Source organism: Amborella trichopoda, chromosome 2, assembly GCF_054954075.1.
Source record: "Amborella trichopoda isolate Santa Cruz 75 chromosome 2, AtrichopodaSantaCruz75HAP2 v2.0, whole genome shotgun sequence".
Classification (NCBI taxonomy): domain Eukaryota; kingdom Viridiplantae; phylum Streptophyta; class Magnoliopsida; order Amborellales; family Amborellaceae; genus Amborella; species Amborella trichopoda.
Window position 1 is genome coordinate 48,606,115 of NC_142337.1, and position 21,845 is coordinate 48,627,959.

The following is a 21,845-nucleotide window of genomic DNA, read 5'->3' on the forward strand; positions in this document are numbered from 1 at the left end:
AAAATTCGGCTAGAGAGAGGAGCTCACTATGTTTGTAAGAGGGAAAGCGAGAAAGGCGTAATTAGCGACGTCTTGTCTTTCGTCCTATTAATTTCTTTAAAATGCCTCCATCTCATGTATGAGGTGTCGCGTAATTGACCACCTTTAACACCTGAAAACGACGTCCACTAAAGGACGTGGCAAGGCAGCAAAAGCTCAAACCAAATGAAAGTAAAAGCTTTTGAAAGTAGTGATGGTCTCTAAGAACCATCATGCTCATATCGACCATCACTTATTAAAAGTTTCTTTTTTTTCTTCTTTTTTTATTTTTTTATTTTTTTTGTTTTTTGAAAGTTTAAGATTGGTATAGAGTTTGACCAATTTAATCTTATTTTTTTGCCCCTTTTTTAACCCAAGAATTTCCAACAAATGTCGGCCCCAAGCCCAGGTAAAAGCAAAAGGTTGTGTTGGGTAAACAACTAATGTAAAATTTTGCTGCAACTTTTTGTAAATTTTGATCTATGATGAGTCATCTGGTGTTTCCTACTTCTGATTGAAAGAAACTTCCCAATTGGTTCTCTCCTCTGGGACTGCTGCTATGGAAAAACATAACATACCCGCTCTTTTGCTAAAACCTCGGGAAGGAGAAACCATGGGACGTACATACTAAAGGAGTCAAGAATAAGCCAAATACCCAAAAAGGTTGAGAGAGAGACAGAGTGAGGAGCTAATTCATAAAAAGTAGAGAGTTTTTTTTTTTTGGTTGGTTGAGTTAGTGGGGAGAGGGCCTCCACCCTTTGTAGGAAGAGAACTTAGGATGTAGCATTGTAAATTGTCAAACGATAACCAATTAAGCTCCAGCTTTTTTTTTTTTTTATAGAGAGTTCTTCATTCACTTGTGTAAATGACAAAACGTACTTTAACTAAAAATGATGAAACTCTCAATAAACATTTAAAAAAGGGTGTGATTTTTATAAAGGTACAACCTTAAACAATCCAATTAAGACGCACCTTCAAATTTGATCATAACATATAATTTTGATGTAAAATATTCTTAAGATTATCTCAAAATCTAGTTTCATATCTAATTATAAAATTTAAAACTACAAAAATGGTTAAAATCAAGTAGATTTATAAATATATGAAATTTTGAAAATGGACGGTCTAGATAATGTATTGTAAGATGCACTATTTTCGAAACTCAAAATCTTTTTTTCTTTCATAATCATATGTCACGATGTCGAGATGCTCAATTAGAAGGTTTTTCAACGTTAAAACAACCTTTTTCGATGGATTTTTGAGGTACATCCGTTGTTCTACATTTTAAGTTGCAACCTTGTATAAACTTTTTCTTTTAAAAAATATTAAAGAAGAAATATTACATGGAGAGAAGGGCCACATACCGCAACTTTTAATGGAAGTCTCTAAAATCTCACCTTTTCTCTAAGGAAAAAAGTTTCTATAAGGATGCTACCTTATAATATAGAACTACGGATGCCCTTCAAAAATCCATCGAAAAAGATAGATTTAATGTTGAAAAACCCTTTCATTGATCAACTCGACATCAAGATGTATGACTATAAAAATAAAAAAATTGTAAGTCTATAAAATAGTGCATTTTAAAACATATTATCTGCACCGTTCATTTTTAAGATTTTCATATGTTTATAGATCTATTTGATTTTAACTATTTTTAAAATTTTAATTTTTATAATTAAATATAAAAATAAATTTTAAAATAATCATATAATATTTTACATTAAAATTATATATCATGATAAAATTTGAAATGCACCACCCCTCTACACTTACGAAGGCGTCCGTATGCCAACTGCACCATTCTCTTAAACATATTAATCCGCCCACAATGTAACTCCAAACATCCTCATAAATAAAATGTAACTTCAAAAGTCACCCAATTAAAAAGCACTTATATTTAAGGAATCCTAACACTGTCTCCATCACTGATGTGTGCATCAACCCATCCCTCACTAGAATGGCCCCTACTCGTAGTTCAATGAATCACACATTTATGATGGAGACATAAAAGTGGCCCATAAGCATCGATTCCTTTTCATCCTCATCCTCATCCTCATCCTCAAAATGAAGGAATGAGTTTTGGCCCCATCTTTCAAGCACTGACATAGACTAAGACGTGACATGGAGCCAACATGGTTTCCAATTCTATGAAGCTAGTGAGAGAGTTACTGATACTTCATTATGTAAAAAAGACACTTATCTTTTATATAAGAGGGTCACAGTTATTTTTGGTCTTTAGATTTAAAATCGGAATGGGGAGAGTATGTTATTGATTTAGGTTAAAAGTGTATAGAAATTTTTGTCTCACATACTTTAAAATGTCCGATTTGACACTTGATGGATTAGGACCTCCTTATTCAAAAGATGGATGGCCTTACAGCAGAGAATTCCTTCTTTTTTTTCTTGGTACCCTATCTGATTAACATCGCTTTTATACATGTTATTATAATAGGGTTATGTTAGAGTACTCATACTATAAAGCATGTAATATAATTTTTTTTTAATAAAAACATTTTTTGTTATCAGAAGGAGTATAACATCACCCATATGGGTTGTGGCATCACCCACATGGTGTGTTCCATATGCATGTGGGTGATGTGACACTCCTATGTAGATGATGTGATACCCTTCTTAATGATTAAAAATACCATTACTAAAAACAATAATCAATATACAAAACAATGATATATAAGTATTCGAAATTTGTTAAGTATGAATTTAAAATGCTATATATGTTAGGATTTAAGAACCCTCTTAGAGACGGAAAAAGGAATTCCAAAAGTTGGATCCACTAAGATCGTGTACTTATGCAGCCATAAATAAAATAGGAGAGAACACGAGCTATACTATGATAAATAAAGCATGAAACACATACACACACGCCACAAGAATACAAAGATTTACGTGATTTATCCCAAGTAGGCTATATCCAGGGCACGATCAACTGAACTCCACTATACTAATGAAATTTACGTCATAGATTTTAGGATATAGAGTTACTTAACCCTTTACAAAAACTAGTCGAGCAAATTAAAACTTGTTATCTCGACCCACCCGTCGATCTCTCATCTATATTCTACAAGCTAAACCACTATCCAATAAGAGTCTCTTGAGAGCAACCAAGAATTTCTCTCACTAAAAGGGAAAACCACCCTAAACCGTTATCCAAGAAGAGACCCTTGAGAGCAATCGGGATTTTCTTTCACTAAAACAGGAAACAATCCAAGTCTTCATGGGAACCGTTTCTCTACAAGAAACCAGCTTTTCAATCTACATGAGGCATATCTATGGTGTTCTCTCTCATCCATAGTATTTCTCTCTATAGGAAGCTTTCTTCTCTCTAATGGGAGGCATTGCCTCTGATGTAGAGGAGGTCATGCCTCTCAGAGAGGAAGCTACATTTCCCATATGGTAACATACAATGACCCGAATAGGATATACATAGTATTTCATCCCATATATATAAGGTTAGGAGTCTGCACTAAATAGAAAATTTCTTTTAAGTGTTACATATATCTCAAAAATCCATCCCTATTTTATTTAGGAAACTAAACAATATCACTCTCAATCCCACCTAGTATAAAATTTCCTTATGATAGTGATTTTTAGATATGGCCATATCCAACACCAGATTATGAGTACCCTGACATAACCCTTAATAATAATATTTTTGCAATCTAAGAAAACATCTGAAAAAAAAAAAAAAGACTCCAATCTAAAAAAACCGAGGGCTGTGGCACCCATCGTTACATTTCTCTAACCTCCACCTGGTTTTGTAACCCACCTCCGGACTGTCTTTTCTGTCTTCATGCCCCTTATTCGCTCTTATCATTTTCCCAGTCCGTTGTATATATATATATTCCTCCTCTTTCCTGTCTTCCATATCCAAAAGACCAAAGCACACTTGCCTTTGATATCTCATCACTTTTTCTCTCGATAAATTCATATCTCTGATCATGAGTTTGAAAGACATGGGCAGGGCATGGTTGGTGGCGAGCGCGAGGGGAATGAAAGAATCTGGACCGTCCAACCTGACCCAGACCCAAATCAGAAAACTCTCAAAAACTGCATTGGATTCAGCAGAGAGGAGGGCCAGTGAAGAGAAGCGAAAAGAAGCAGAAGAATCGTTGAGGACGGTCATGTACTTGAGTTGTTGGGGACCTAATTGAGTTGAGCTTACTCGATTTCTATCAAATTTTCCCCTTTTCCTTCATAGGCAAGCAAACGACCTGATAAGTAAATGCTGGTGATGCTATCAAACCAAAATGTATACAGTGAGACCATTTACTTTTTGTAATAGAAAACATATGCAGTGTAATATTGCAATCGCAAATCATTATTGTTAACTGTAAAATTGGGCTGTTGGGACATGTCATTAATTGTGCATAAGGTTAAAAATATAGTTTCTGGAACTATGTAATACAATTTAAGTTGACGGCTTTCATATTTGATAGCTACAGTTAATTGTAACTTCGTTATACTAATGGTTTTATGGCATACAATTCCTGCTTAATATACATGTGTAGGATGGGGTTATTTTACAGCTCTATGATTGGAGTCCCCCAAACTCTGTGTCTACTACATTGGCAGCCTGTGTACCCATAATGTGTTATGTTAGCTACTCATGTTAAGTATCCACTGTTTGTTTGGAAAATGGAAAATGAAAGGTGGAGATGAACTTCAATGGAACAAGGCGGAATTTTGGTATCGGTCATTGTCGAATACTCCTCTCTTGAGCCACTTCATTTCCACCGTCTGTTTACACGATGGATGGTGTGAGCAGCACCTGGGTTTCTAGCAGTGTATTACAATGAGTAATAATTGAATACTTATCGGAACTCTGTTTGGAGCAGTGTTCGTAAAATCGAATCAGAACGGCGGTTTGAATCGGAATATGATTAACCGGGGTAGTTAACTGGACTAATCGGTCAAGTAGATTTTTTTTAAAAAATGGGTAAAAAACCCCAAAAAAACTAAAAAAATAGACTATTTAGATTAAGTGTATAATATTTTATTACATATATTTTTAAAAAAAAAAAAATTGAAACAACTTTTTATAAATTAATATTTGAATATTATGGTCTTATACATGTGGCATAAATCTTTTTGTTTCCTAGAGTAGGATATTATTTGAAGATATTTTTTTCATATAACATTTTTTTCCAAGAATTAACATATTCATCCCAAACCTTACATGAAAAACTTTCTAGTTTCTTTTGTACAAAAATCGGACATTAAGAATGACAGTTTATGCACTTTTTTGCAAATAACGAAGGTAGCTTCATGCTATTAAATCAAATAAAAGCGTCAACTAATTAAGACATGAAACGGAAAGGACCTCTTCCATATAGTTAGATAAATCATAATTCATACAATACTTTTTCGATGAAGTTAAATAAAGCATACTTCACAAAAACTACATCTCATGATATCCAACAAAACGAAAAATCAATGCACAACACATTGATATGTTCTACTGTTCTTATATGTATCTACCATATCTATATCAGTGTGTTGTGCACTGACTTTTTCAAAAAATAATAATGGTAGAACAAATAATTTTATCAAAAAAAAATTTACCGAGCAAAATAGAAAAACACTTCCCATATTTATCATTAAAAATAATTTTATTAAAAAATCATATTTTATAAAAATTAATTGTATTAAGAAAAATGAAAAAACACTTCCCATATTCATCATAAAACATAATTATATTAAAAAACCATAATTTTATCAAAAATAATAGTTTTGTTAAGCAAAATAGAAAAACACTTCCCATATTTATCATAAAACATAATTATATTAAAAAACCATAATTTTATAAAAAATAATAGTTTTGTTAAGCAAAATAGAAAAACACTTCCCATATTCATCAAAAAACGTAATTTTTTTATTAAAAACATAATTTTATTAAAAACGTGCAATTGGCATATGGATGCATCCATAGGTGTAGAGGTAAGGTGCACCTTCAATTTTATCATGGTATATAATTTTGATGTAAAATGTTCTTAGGATTATCTCAAAATCTATTTTTATATATAATTATAAAATTTTCAATTTCAAAAATGGTTAAAATCAAGTAGATCTATAAACATATGAAAATCTTGAAAATGGATGGTGTAGATAATATGTTGTAAAATGCACTATTTCTGAGACTTAAAATCTTTTTATTTTTCATAGTCATACATATCGATGTCGAGATGATCAATCAAAGATTTTTCCAACATTAAAACTACATTTTCCGATGGATTTTTGAGGGGGCATCTATAGTTCTACATTATAAGGTATCATCCTTATATAAACTTTTTTCTTATTAAAAATATAATTTTATTAAGCAATATAGAATTTCTTTTTCATATTGATAAAAAAAACATATTTTTAGTAAGAAAAATGAATTTTTTTTTTTAGAAAATCAATTTCTCAAAAACCCCTAAAATCGAGCAACATTTCAAGCGAGAAACGACCCTCAATGTTCGGTTAATCGAACAAATCAACACACATGCATTGTAAAGGCTTTGTTTGTCTTTCAAATGCACCAAATCTCATAAAAAATTATTCGGTATTTTGGATTTGATTGATAAAAATGGCAGACATTTCAGATCTATACAATTTTCATGACCTTGTGTATAAAAAAATTCATATAAAAAAATTTACTCAATCATAAATAAACATACTAATTTTATTTGAGATATGAAGCTTCAATGATCAAAATCCACTACTCAATTTGATAAAAAACGACCAATAAATAGATAAACAATATGCGTTTTGAATCGAACACAAGTTCTCTAAGCAGCAGCTTTTCGGGCAAAAATCAACCCTTTCTTTGGTTTTCTGAGCACTTAAGAAATCGAACCCCTCAAATTTCTTTAAGAACAATTAGGAATTTAGGAAATTATTGAAAGAATGGCGGAAATTTTCAAAAACCTAAAAAATCCGCCATTTCAATCTAATAAACTCTTCTTCTTTTTTTCGATGTTTAAATCCAAATTACTTGTTTAATATTCATTATATAGTGATTTAAAACATTAAAACATGAAAAAAACCAAAACATGGCCACAAAATGAATAAAAAAAGGTGAAATTTTGGATTCATCATTTTCTTACTACATATAACGGTCGATAATTCAAAATAACGCGGTTATTTGTACATTATCGTTATTTACTAAAAAATGTCGTTATATCGGCGACTTGGTCTGGTTAGTTGAAAACCAGCCGGTTTGACAAAAACATAGCCGGTTCGGCCCCTAAATGGTCGGTTTTGGGCTCGAAATGTTTTGAGGTTATCACCTAGGCTACTAGACACATGAAACCGGCCTTAACCGGACTCGAAACCCTAGCAGTTTCGATCTAACCAGCCAATTCCGGTTCTAACCGGCCGATTTTGCGAACACTGCTATATCCACACGTCCTAAACCAATATGACTTAATCTTCACGGAAGGGGGGGTGGTGCCCATAATTTCGGACAAATAACACCCATTTAATAATTGACCCACCCCCGTGTGCCCGTACGTAATTTGCTTAAATAGAAAACAAGTATATATCACACCCACACGCCTTAAACCAATATGACTTGATCTTTAAACGTGCAAGCAAATGGACTAAAGGGCTCTTACATAAGACGCCAATATCATGACTTGCATAAATAGTATTTCTTCCTAGTCTTAAAAGTAACAGCCGCAAGCCTCAATCTTGATACTTGGAGATGATGTGAGGCTATTACATCGGAATTGAAATGAAGATTAACTGCGTACAAAAACCTCATCTAGTAGTAATGGAAGATGCGGAGGAGGAAACGTGATACATGATCAGCCAAGTGGAACTCAGCTTTATTGATAACAGTAATACACTGCTCACAGAAGCACACACTCAAAAACTTCCAGCAACACACAGCCACTGACCGATGAAGAGTGCGCTACAGTTGAGATTGGGATTGAGTCCTTCGAAACAAGGTTGGGTTATGTTGAATTGTTGAGTGACCGCAAAGCACGTGTCGCCTTGAATCACTCCATAAACAGAAAAGCAGTCCGGTGTCTTTGTAGCTAGGGCCTCAAATCCTGTTACAAGTTTTTGAAATCCAAAGAGACGTTAGTTTCAAATAAGTTTTAGTGGGTTTTCAATAGTGAATTGGAGTGTTTGAGATCTTCATTGCTGTAATCTCTCTATCAGCCAAAGAAGAACCAAGATAAATGGAGGATATGTATTTATCATATAGTCTCCGAAAAAAAATATGTTACATGTATACCTTTAAAGGATCTGGCATTTGCCATTGAGACGGCGAGAAGAAGAGTGAGAATGAAAATTGAATGCAAAAGCACTGCACCATTTGTGACTGCCTTTTCCATTCTTACTTCCTTCTACCAACACATCAACTCCTCTCTGAGTTCTGTTCTCTAAATCACTGCTTTTTATAGTAGACAATGGTTCTTGCTTCACATAAGCCTATGTGCCGGCTTCACCAATGTTGAGTTAAAAACACTCATTTGATGCCAAATGCAAATTATTTAATTAGAATTAACACTAAGCAATCTGTCATTGACGGATGAATCGACACAAAATCTACTGTATGTCTCCATTCACATGAGGCATTGTATGATGCTTTATGATCTGTTCCTATCCTATCAAAGTTTTGTCTTACCATCAAAGGGTCATTATCATTATGTTCCAGATCATATACCCAAGGACGGCTTTAGCCTGGCTTCAAAATTAAAATAACTAGCCTCATTAAGTTATGAAGCAAGCATTAATGTAAATTCCAGCTTCGTACTTTTAATTTATTTTATATAATTATTTATTATTTCATATGTAAATTTTGTTTTTTAACATTTAATTTTATTTGTTAAGTCTCAATTATTTTTTGATTTCTTTCTAGGGAAAATATCTCCGTACCCCTTATTTTTAGGTTTCATTTCACAATAAACCCAAAGTTTTAAAAGATATCTCGGAGTATAAAAATTATAGATTTTATTTCTTCTAACCCTATGTGCTAATTTAAACCTGTTTTTTTTAGGCCAAACAAATCTAAAAAGACATACCTTTTCTAAAAGTCATCCTCCCAAACTTCTAGAGAATGAGAAGGGCTTCATGGAGCTGAGAGGTTACCGGGAGGAGAGAGGGGTGTTTGGAGAAAAACAGGAGGAGAGAGAGATTGAAACGCAAGAAGAGAGAGAAAGAGAGAAGTTTGGGATATATGAGTGAAAAAAGAGAAATGATTGGGTTTAGAAAGGACATGTATTTCTCACATTTGTTTAGGTTAAAAAATAGGTTCAAAGTGGCCAGGGGATTACAAGGTATCTTTTGAAATCTTGGGTTTATCAAGAAATAAAACCTAAAAATAAAAGATAGGGAGATATTTTCCCTTCCTTTTTCTAACATAGACAACTATTTTGTTGACAAAAGAGTGTTTGACTAAAATTCCTATTTTGGTATGTATTACTTTTTTACTTATAAGATACGATTCTTTTTCTAATGAACAATGATCCTATAGGACCGTTACACACGCCGATAGCATGAGACCCCAATCTGCAAACGTTGGATGTCAATGAGCTGTCAAGTTAATACCAATGATACCTAGTGATCATGTCAACCGGTAATGCACAAAAATAAAAAACCTCTTCAGTTCTAATTCTATCATGTCTCTCTCTCTACATCAGTTCTAATTTAATTTAAAATTGCTTTCTGTGATGTTGGCAAAAAGCAATACAAATTTGTGGAGATTTTTACATCATTGATTGAAATGCCATTCTATGGAATTAGTGTTTTCCCTTTGAAATTGGAATTATAAAAATATAAAAAATGGCTTCTTAGGAAGCGACGATACTCCTTCCTATGCTTTTTGAAACGTTCGTTTCTTTTTGCCCTTCATATGAATTCAATAGCTCGTAGCTACTTGCTCCCCCTGCCTTACCCACCATAGATTTTCAGAGTCATCTATACCACGAATACCCTACAACTCGGAAGAAGACCAAGAGGTAGCAATGACCCAATAACCTTCAAAGTCATCTATACTACGAATACCCTACAACTCGGAAGAAGACCAAGAGGGAGCAATGACCCGATACCCATGAAGTAACAATGAAGAGAAGTGAGACAACCCAACAAGGAGCCAATGCAAGAAAGAGGAAGAAGTCGAGGGGCCAACCAGCCGAGTAACTGTCGATGGTATAATACCAAGTGGCTAGGTATTCAATCTTTAAAAAATTTCCATTTTATTAAAACTCAAGGGTTTAAATATATAAATATCTCAATACAAAACCATCTTAATACAAAATCATCTTACATAAAATCCAGCCCACAACTTGGTTTACACACATTTGAATAATAAAAATTCAACCCAATATATCTCTTATAAAATCTCTCAATCTCTACATATCTATTTCTATAATTTCTCATAAACATAAAACGTGCTCTATATTTCTCTTATCTATCTAGCGTAAGAAATCCTAAGAAAGATTATAATACTTGAGCCTTACATATTGCCCTAAACTACTTTTTGTTTTTCTCTCTCACCAAATCTCTCAATATTTACATATCTCTTCCCATTAGTTTTCAAAAAACTAAGACATGCCATATTTTTCTCTTCTATCTATTCTAAGAAATCTACGAAGAGAATCCAATTCTCTCTCAATCTCTACATCTCTTTCCGTAATTTTTCAAAAACTCAAAATGTGCCATATTTTTCTCTTATCTCCCTGGCCTAAGAATCATAAGAAAAAAGATAATCCAATTATCTTACCGATTACCCAAAACTACATTTTTTTAAAGGTAAGTTACCCTACATTCTATCTATTAATAGGGTCCTATTTTATTCTTGCAACATATTTCCAACTCATAACTGTGGCTCAATAGATCTCTCAGTCTCTACATATCTCATTCTATAATTTTTTTTTAAAAAAATTCTCTTACCTCTCTAACCTAAGAATCTTAGGAAAGATGAGAATCCAAATACCTTGTAGATTACCCTAAACTACATCTCTTCAAAGGTCACTTACCCTATATTCTTCTACCAATAGGATCCATTTGTATTCTTGCAACATATGTCCATCCCTTAACTATAGGTTAATAATGTAGCATTGAAAATGCTATAAAAAAGTAGCCCATTTAAATTGCAATGCTTTTCCAATATAGAAGATCGGCATGAAATTATACGTAATACAAATGTACACCATATAAAAATATAAAAATAATATTTCCAAGAGTTTGAAATGACCAAATTACCCCCATCTTTTTTAGTGGTATTTTGGTCATTTCAAATTTTAGATTCTATATTTTCGGGTTTATTGTGTGTCCATGTGTAATTTTTCCAATTTTAAAACATGCTTATTTGATTTGGATGATATTTTTAAAATTAAATCAAAAGTTAAGAGTGTGATGTTGAATATATCTTTTCTCATGTATATTTTCATTAGTGTTTCTTAATTTTATGAGTTTGTGTACCATACTTAATTGTTTGCTCAAACGTGATACAAGTACTCCGCATAACACTAGTAAGAACGTAAGTCAAAGACCATTCAAAAAGTTCTAAAATCAACAAGTCTTCAAGTTTGGCATATGAAACAAAGTATTATTGTGAACCACATGACTAACTAACCATACGTTTTGCATGTTCATGAATCACATGCTTTCAACAACATCATAATTGTATAGAATAATATGCGCCCATTGTGACAAGTCTTGTTTTTTTTATTTTTCTATTATAAATGAATTTTAGGCATCTCTCTACATAAATTTTGGTTAGTAAACTAGAATGCTTGTCGTACATTGGAAGAAAAATGTTAGGGCATTGGAGTAGACCGAAGAGATACATTAAATTAGGTAATTTTTTTATTAACATATTATTATGATTATGTTAGTGTAATTTTTTTTAATTCTCACATTATGGTGTAATTGTTTCAATTCAATTCTTTTTTCCAATTGTCTAAGTAAATTTAAAATTAGCTAAAGAGAAATCAACATTGTTGTTTTGTTAAATCTTGAATTACATAATTTTATGATAGTTTGATTTAGATAGTTTGATTTATCGTTATTTTTCTTTTTTCTTAATAATGCAATTATATTTTTGTGCTTGACTGTTCTAAAGGACTAATTTTATGCCTCATGAATTCCACTAATCATTATGCTCTAAATATATTTATTTATTGATCTTTGTAATTCTAATTTGGGTTAGTTTTATATTTTTTATGCTTAAAGTATTTAATGCACATGCAAAAATGTGTGCTTGTGAGTGCCAACATACGCTTATTGACACTTCTTTTATTATGTTTAGGACATGTTTGGTACATGTGAAAATACTCATGTGAAACTATTTTCACATGAAAAACTCCCCCATGTAATTATATGGGGAGTTTTTTTTCAATACTTAATGTATTTAATAGTATGTGGTTTTGAGTGACAATAAACGCTTGTCAGCACTTCTTTTTATTACATTTAGGACACATTTGGTACATGAGAAAATATTCATGTGAAAGTATTCTCACATAAAAACTCCCTCATGTGATTAGATGGCGGAGTTTTTTTACACCAATTGGAATTTTCGGTATTATTTTCAGTTATAAATAATATTTTATAAATTCCATTTCATATTTTCAAGATAATTATCAAAATGTCCATTAAAGATAAAGTATTTAACATTTTGTCCATTTGCAACTATTACAATCAAGACCATCTATTTTTTATGGGAATTTTGAAATAAAATCATAATATATAAGCAAAATTTTATTCTCCATCTCTCATGAGAAATTTGTAAATTTTCCAATATTTTTTATTTTATCATTTTTAGACTTTAGTACTCTTTATGGTTTAGTTTGGTTTTCATTGATTTCTATTTTCATTTTTTTTCAAAGTTGTAGCCTTTTAAGGAAAGGGTGGTATTTTGTTTTTCAAAGCCATGCGGGTCGATCCAATGGTCACAATTCCATTTCGAATTTGTATTTTTTATTTTTATTTTTATAATTTCAATTTAAATGAAATTTTGAGCATCTACTCTTGAAAAATAGAAGAATCTAATAACAATATTAAAAAATAATTTGTAAAAAATAAATTAATACCTCTAAAACTTATAGAGGTATTTTGGTTGATTTAGTTTTTTATGAAATTATTTTTCTTTCTCTCTGCATGCGAGTACTCTCTGTGAGTGCCTAAAAATCAATCTCTTTCCGCTTGGAAGTCTCTCTCTTTCCAGAGTGCCTAAATGTTTTCCATCATTAGATTAATGAGATGCCTTCTCCTTGTGATTAGTGAGTACCTAGAAATTTCTCTCCCTCTCTCTCTCTCTGCCTGGAAATCAATATCTGATTCTCCCTCTTGTTTTATAGTAAATCTCTCTCTCTCTCCTCCTGAAAATCAATATCTGATTCTCCCTCTTGTTTTATACTAAATCTCTCTCTCTCTCTGCCTGAAAATCAATATCTGATTCTCCCTCTTGTTTTATACTAAATCTCTCTCTCTCTCTCAAACACTTTGTTGACCTCGTGGGACTTGCCTAGTTACGCCGGTTAAACTGTTTCCAGCCCAATATCCTGTTAATCATTCCGGTTTGATTTTTCCTATAGTGATCTCAAATGATTTCATTTACAATCACTTTCTATGATGTTGACAAAAAACTATACAAATTTGTGGAGTTTTTTACATCATTGATTGTGAAATGACGATCTATGGAACCAATGTTTTCCTTTGAAATTTGAATTATAAAAATATAACAAATGACGTCTTAAGAAGCAACGATATCACTACCTATGCTTTTCAAAAAGTTCATTTCCTTTGTCCTTCATATGAATTCAATAGCTCATAGCTACTTGCTCTCCCTGACTTACACACTATAGATTTTCACAGTCATCAATACTACGAATATACCTAGAAAAAGAGGGAGCAATGACCCATTACCCATGAAGTAACAAGGAAGAGAAGTAAGACATCCCAAAGAAGCAAATACAAGAAAGAGGAGGAAGTTGATGGGCCGACCAGTAAAAGAGCCGTTGGTGGTATAAGAGCAAGTGGCTAGGTACAGAATCTTTAAAAAATTTCAATTGTATTAAAACTCAAGGGATTAAATACATGAATATCTCAATACAAAACCATCATACATAAAATCCAACTTACAAGCTTGGTTTATACACATTTGAATAATAAAAATTTAACCCTAATTGGTCTCTTACAAATCCCTTGCTCAAAACTGCAATTAAACTCAATACAAGGTCCAAATACTCATAATATACATCTAGACGATAATATACATCTAGATGACATATTATATGACTTGCACTTATAATTCTTCATTATATCAAAATTTTATGATAAATCCATCTTCGTCCTCTTCATATATGACAATGTCTCATACACATCATACACTTGATTATAATAATCCAATGCGATTTTAATTTACATAAACAATAAAACATACCGTTAAAACTCATTCCACAAGATCAATAGCACAATTCTATTTTTCAATTAACATATACAATCTTTTCAACCATGAATAATTTAATGATTGTAAATACAATAAATAAACATTCATACAAACATGTGGGAAGTCATGGTTCGAATCCCTTGTGCCTGGGCCACAAATTCGAGGCTTTTAAAGACTTAATTTTGTCTCAATGAGTAGTGCAAGAGTAGTTTATAATCTCAAGGGTGTCTAATGTAATTAGGAAACTCTTATACTTTTAAAACTACTTCTTAGATTCCACAAAATCAGTTTAAAATAGTATGCAAGAAGAATGTAACAAATCACATCAATATAGAGCAAGATAGAGCAAAACTACTGGTGGTGGTCCGCCGGCCCACCACAACAACTTTTCATGCAAGATTTCCAACTCTAAATGGGAAAATACATTTCTAAGGGGATCTAAATATCTTTGGGATTTGAGTAACAAGACTTTAAAATTTTCAAGAGAATTCGTGCAAGGTAGATCAAAGGAAAGTATGTATGATGAAAGTTTTATCAATGTATAAAACACATAGAGTAAGTGAGGGATCGTACTATGTAAGAATGATACAAAGATAATATCAAAATGGAGGTCTAAAGAAGCTAAAACATGAGAGTAAATGAAATTTTCAGGAACGTTTGATCAATGATGAAATGATCTTTGACATAAAATAACTTAGAGAGATAATATCTTGATCACGAAATGAGATAAGCTTGATCTTATGGAGTGAAAGACCACCATCAAGCTTCAAAGATCATCAATGGAAGATGGGAACTTTCAAAGAGAAATGGGTGGTATATGGAGGTCACAAGGTTTGCTTTCTCTTTCTCTCTCTCTTAAATTCAAGCAAGGCCCATTTTTCCAAGTGGGTAGGGTTTGAGACTCAAAGAAGTATATATACATAGTGTGTAAGATTGGATATCATCAATACCCTTAATATACATATCCAATGGCACATGAGAGACTAATATACCCTAGCGACCCATTCCCAACCAACCACTATGATGAATGGATGAGATTTAATACCATTATCACCTACATTAAACCCTAAGTAAGACTACGTTACCCTTTTGTATTTATATCCATATTTTTATTCCAAATGAATCCAACTTGCCCTTACACAAAAGCCTTTAGTTTTAAATAATAAAAAAGTATAGAGATCCATCAAGAGCAATGGGCAACAAAGTAAATGGTAAAACTCACACATGTGAAAAAGTACACCTTTATGAAAGCCAATCACTTTATAAATCTAATATTTCAAACTAACCACAATGAGGCTAATATCCCCTTCACACATGTGGGAAGATATTTTCAAAATTCAAATTCAAAATTTAATTTTACTTTGGATTCAATACTTAAATTAAATTAAAAAAGACCTCACACATGCCAATAAAGGCACTTGTGCGAATCAAATAAACATGTGACAAAAATATATGTTAAGTTATAACATATTATAACAAGTCAAGTAACAATACATAACAAAATAATATATTCCATCCACATCCCCCACCTTGGGATTGGCACGTGGGGCCAAGGGTGCCACATGGCCACCCTATGACCACTCGGGTGTGCCATGTGGCAGTTCTCAAATGGAATTAGGTTAAACAAATATTAAAAGTACAATTTTTGTCAATAAAAAAATTCAAAACATTAAAAAAATTCAAAAAATTCTCTAAAATTCACAATAAATATTTAAAATATTTATGAATATTCATCATTTATCATCATAATTAATTGGAAAAATGGTAAGTGAGATCTCATGGCCTCGACTCTAGGTATTAAAGTACCCCATTGGGCTAGTTCCGAGTGATATTCTCAAGCTGACCCAATAGACTTCTGTTTCACAGTTTACGGTAGAGACACATAATTGATTATATCAAAGTCATTGAGCTAGAGCTTCTCGTCATTCGGTTCTCAATGGATTACAGGCACACCCCTGTGGGACATATTCCAATACAAGTACATGGGTCCTCTCAAAGAACATGTGCACTAGCTCTTCCAAACTCGGATAATGGATTTGGAAGTGTGTTCTCATGTGAACGTTAGTACACATGCCATAGAATGGTCTCGTGTCAAGATACAAACTTATATCCCATAAGTTATGATCATCTCATACAAGGCCGTTACTCATAAAAATACTTGCATTCTATTGTACTCTATTTGAAACTCCAAGCTCTGGCTAATCATAATAATCATGAGGCTAATATAAATAAGATGAATACTAGGAGGTGACCCTCACACCTCCTTGAGAAATTTCTTTCTTGAACATAAAATTCTCATAGCCTCAAATACTCGGGGTATAAAAATTTGGATCCCATTTCGCAAAGCACCCATAGTCTATCTCTCAAACACTCTCACTAAATGAGAGACTATTTGTATTCAAACCTTGAAAGGCCATATACCCCACATTCCCCCATTTAGCCTTTTGAGGCCTAAATCCAATCGTATTCTCATTAACATTCTCAATGGAACAATTTAAGTATCCATTCTCAACCATAAAAGTAATACTCATATCAACCAAGAAGCAAGTATAAATAACGAAGTTTACTTCTCAATCTCTCATCATGCATAAATATGAACCATAATATACTCCATAAGCACAATCAATATAGTCCAATAGTATGATCAATAGCCATGAACCAATAAAAGCAAATGCAGTCAAACATATGCCCACGCAAGAGCAAATTATCATTTACTCTATCCATGTCCGATACATGTCACATAAACAAACTATGCATTGAGTATTTTTGTCTAGCATGGCTTTGGTGGGTCTATGCATTATATCAATCTCACGTCATACTTATGCCAAACTAATTGTACATAGATCGTAAACTATAATCTAAATTTCATTTTAGATCTCCATCATGCATACACTATGATAACTAATGAATCAAGTTATATGTTGTTTATATGCCACCATACCATGTTATACTTATGCTAGTGTTTCATAAAATATCTAATATATGCCCATGCAATACAATCTTCTATCTCATATATGTTCTTATTTATTTTTCCTTCTTATACGCTCTCTCAATGCCCGTTCATGTATTCAAATGTTCACAATACTATACTCATATCAATTCTCAAGTAGTGCATATTTGCTCTCGTACAAAAGTTCATTGATATTACATTTCATCCTCACGCATTGTTCGCAAACCTTCTTTCGTCACGGACTGGTACCTAGTTCATTTAAAACCAATGTGTGAGAGTAGTGCTTGGACTTACAATTATTTCACCATTCAATACATTCAATCTTTTGTTGATAATACACTCGGATTAGACGGCTAGCAGGTGCCATCATGATCCTATTCTTTAGATCCAATTCGATGATCAACAGTGGTTCATTTATATATGTCTGAGTAACCAAACACATTATAAGTTTGAATCAATAAGGACTAAATCTTATACAATATGGGACTTATCAAAGTCTATTGGATATCTCTTACATTTAATCTCATTAGTCATCTCGTTGCAAATAACTAATTGTATTAGGTCATATGCATATTGTCCATCCATAGATAGTTAGTATCAGTGTGACTAACCCAGTACCCTTATCATCACAAGATTATATCATAATCCACGCATAAATATGCAGCCTTACACAAGGCCTCATGGGCTAACAAATAATATTTTCAAATGACTCATGCATGCTCTACTAATAGAGACCTGATTAGCTTTATCATATATCACAATGTCTTAAACACATCATACACTTAATAATGATAATCCAATGAGATTTCAATTCACATAAACAATAAAACATACCATTAAAGCTCATTCCACTATATCAAAAGAGTATATCACCACTGTTAAGTAACCATTCCTCTTAATTGAAATAACGTCATAACTTGATAAAATTTCCACTAACGTCATAACTTGATAAAATTTTGTGCTTAAAATATCCCATAATCTTCTTAATTTTGTCACTGAGATTTAAGGGAGTTATGGCAACATGAATACTATAATGCTATTGTTATCTCTCCGCTGACCTACCTAAGTAAAAGAAAAGTGCTTGTACACTAAGAAAACAATATTCACTTCTTATGTATTTTCGTGATTTGCCCATTCCAGAATATTTTTGCGGTATTATGGTATGGTACTCTTTTTTTTGGTACTGTACATAGAGTTCCTACTCTTTCATGTCTCAAATTTTCCACCGATTTGATATTTACAACGTGAGAATGATTTTTTATTTTTATTTTTTTTATAGGGATATCTGTTGGCTTGGAGATATTGGCTTGAAGATACACTCAGTGTTGGTCCAATTTTTTGAATATCTTGTCACCTTTGATGAGGGCTGCATGAAAGTTTTAAAAAAGCAATATGGTATTGTAGATATCAGACTGCTCATTAGAGGAGGGGTCTGATGTTATAGAAATCCAATGTCCTAATGAGCAAGGGTCTGATGTTATAGAAATCCGATGTCTTTGTGGTAATGTGCCATGAATATCAAACTGCTCGAGACTTTAAAAAATTTCTAAGTCTAGAGCGGTCCGATTTTAGGGAAGTTTGATGTTAGGAACATCAACCTCTAATATATATTTAATCCATAAGAAAGCCGTACAAACCAATTCAAGAAAAAAAAGTAGGATGATATTGTAAACATTGGATTGGATGGTCGTCAAATGAGAAAAAATAAAAAATAAAAAATAAAAATTGAGAGAAAAGAACATAGGTGTAGAAAAATTGGACTATACTATAATAATACAAAAATTTTACAATGCCGCATAATTTTTTCTAGTAACATCGGACAGCTGAATTTTTTATTTTTATAATTTAAAATCAGTCCGATATTTCAATCATTAGATTGTCCATTTAAACTTACCATATGGAATGATAGGGACACCTGATTATTCCAAAAGCGGACTGTTCGAGATACAAGTTGGTCCAATATATGGGTTAGCACACTACCCTTAAAACCACAAACACCAAAAAATTTACTTCAACCTTTGTGAAATAAAAAAAATAAAAAATGAATGTCATTGTAAATTTTAAAAACTATGGAATTATGTAAACTTACCCGATCCATATATAGATTTCCCATGTCACTAACACTCAATAGCCCAATACCAGTTTGGGTGTATAGTACGATCCACTGGTATTGGGTGCTGCGACGACTGCCCAAATTTTCTAGTTTAGTGTGTTCCCCACCACCTTGTGACATTTGCATCATTGCATGGCCTAGATTTCTTAGGAGTGCCTAAGTATAGTCGGGAAGTTCTAAAAATCTACAACTTTTGGCTGTCAAAGGGGCAAATCGCTGGACGTTAGAGAGAGGGAGAGAGAGACCACTTACATGAAGACATGTTGTAGTGGGTGGGTGCCATATCTTCATCACCATTTGTCTATGGATTGGATGATGATGATACTTATGACCACTTGCTTTTCATGATTATCTGCTTGTAGGATCATATTTCGTCATTATCATCTGAATTTTATTACAACTATTAAAGGTTGGCTATACAAATCTTGTTTTTTCATTTCGTACTATCGAGGGCCACGCCTTCAATGAGACAATAAGTCACTATATAAAATTGTATTTTTAATAAAAAAATTACGTTTTATGATGAATATGGAAAGTGTTTTTCTATTTTGCTTAACAAAACTATTATTGTTGATAAAATTATGGTTTTTTAATATAATTATGTTTTATGTTGAATATGGGAAGTGTTTTTCTATTTTGTTTAACAAAACTATTGTTTTTGATAAAATTATGGTTTTTTAATATAATTATGTTTTATGATGAATATGGGAAGTGTTTTTCCATTTTTCTTAATACAATTAATTTTTATAAAATTGTGATTTTTTAATAAAATTATTTTTAATGATAAATATGGGAAGTGTTTTTCTATTTTGAGTCTCACTACTTCTATCTATGTGCTTTCTTCTAATCCTTTAAGAGTCTTCTATTTGAACCAAATTACCCTTCCTATCTGGTGTTGTTCTAGTTCGACGCCATACATAACCAGATTTTTTAATAAGTATGTCGCAAAAGTTTTCTGCTAGCTACCAACTTAACACATTTTCCTCATCTGAGCTTAGGGCCAGTAATAACAACGTTTGTGATCACATGTATTATTGGAAATGAGAGGATGAAACTGGGAAAAATAAAAGATGTAGGAAATAAAAGAAGGTTCAAAACCTATGCTCCAAGCGTGACATATCGTTTTTTCAAAACAATATTTGCTTTTTACTAATAAAAATCAGTGTGTATCGAAGTTTTTACCGGATAAATTTGTCTTTAGGATACATGAATGCATAGGATTGAGAAAACTAGTTTGCCACCACAAATGCACAAGTACTGCAAGATATAAACCACCGGAGTTGCATCTTTTAGAGCGAAAGTAAAAAATAACTGTATATAAAAAATGTATCTAACCCGAAGGAAAAAAGTTCCTATTTATAGAGAGATAAAATATCATTTCACGTACTACACGTGATTGTTTGAAATACGTATTAGGTCAAGAATTGTATCTCTCAAATTTCAACAATAAGAATGACGCATTTGCTTCGATAATGTGCAACAAGCACACGGTAACCTCTCGGGTTCTGGGAAACTAATCGCTGCAATTTGCATGTGCCGTATCTGCTCGCCTCAGGTAAACCAAATGACATGCATCTCCATTGGTGGGGCGAAAATCATCGAAGCACACCTATTTGCCGGAGAACACTCTTCATATACAAGTCTTCTTCGGCAGGGTACTATTCACTAGTGTACCCAAAACACCGGAGCCAAAATTATTGGAACACCCTTAACCACAATCCACTGGAAGGCACATTCTACTAGAGGTATCGTATGTAGCAGCAAAAAGTTAGACGGGCCACAAGCCTGAATGTTACACGTGCTTAGGTGCGGGGCGCTGATGCAAGCTCAATGACACACCAGAGGTATCATATGTAGCGGCAAAAAGTTAGACGGGCCCCAAGCCTGAATGTTACACGTGCTTCGGTGCAGGGCGCTGATGCAAGCTCAATGACACACCAGAGGTATCATATGTAGCGCCAAAAAGTATTCTACCAGAGGTATCATATGTAGCGGCAAAAAGTTAGACGGGCCACAAACCAGATCCACACATATGTTTAGGTGAGGGGCGCTGATGCGTGTGAAGGGCAATGTACGCCATCAAGCACCTTTGCGTTGTTGCCTAGCACATATGATGCATCTTCTCCATTTAGGCTTTCTATTCTCTTGGTTATTAGGCTAAAAGTGAAGATCATAAACTCTTATTTAAGCAAGGCTTACCTCATCTATATCTTCAATGTGGGATAAATAATCCATCACTTTTCTTTCTACAAATAAGACATGACACATTTTCTAACACATTACACTTTCCAAAATACTGTGGAACAAAAAGGATATGTATTTTAAAATAACACTACATATTTTCTTAGTATATTTTCCAAAGC

The 21,845-nt window shown here is 32.8% G+C and overlaps 2 long non-coding RNA genes across 2 annotated transcripts; one reads left to right on the plus strand and one right to left on the minus strand.

Moving 5' to 3' along the window:
- Positions 1–7,573: 7,573 nt before the first annotated feature.
- Positions 7,574–8,397, minus strand: LOC148783259 (uncharacterized). Its single transcript, XR_016050644.1, has 2 exons — positions 8,261–8,397; positions 7,574–8,072 (listed from the first exon to the last, which is right to left on the minus strand). It is a non-coding gene; the product is annotated as an uncharacterized LOC148783259 (long non-coding RNA).
- Positions 8,398–11,755: 3,358 nt separating this feature from the next.
- Positions 11,756–19,005, plus strand: LOC148783260 (uncharacterized). The gene is made up of 2 exons (XR_016049468.1): positions 11,756–11,829; positions 18,649–19,005. It is a non-coding gene; the product is annotated as an uncharacterized LOC148783260 (long non-coding RNA).
- The last annotated feature ends 2,840 nt before the right edge of the window (positions 19,006–21,845 follow it).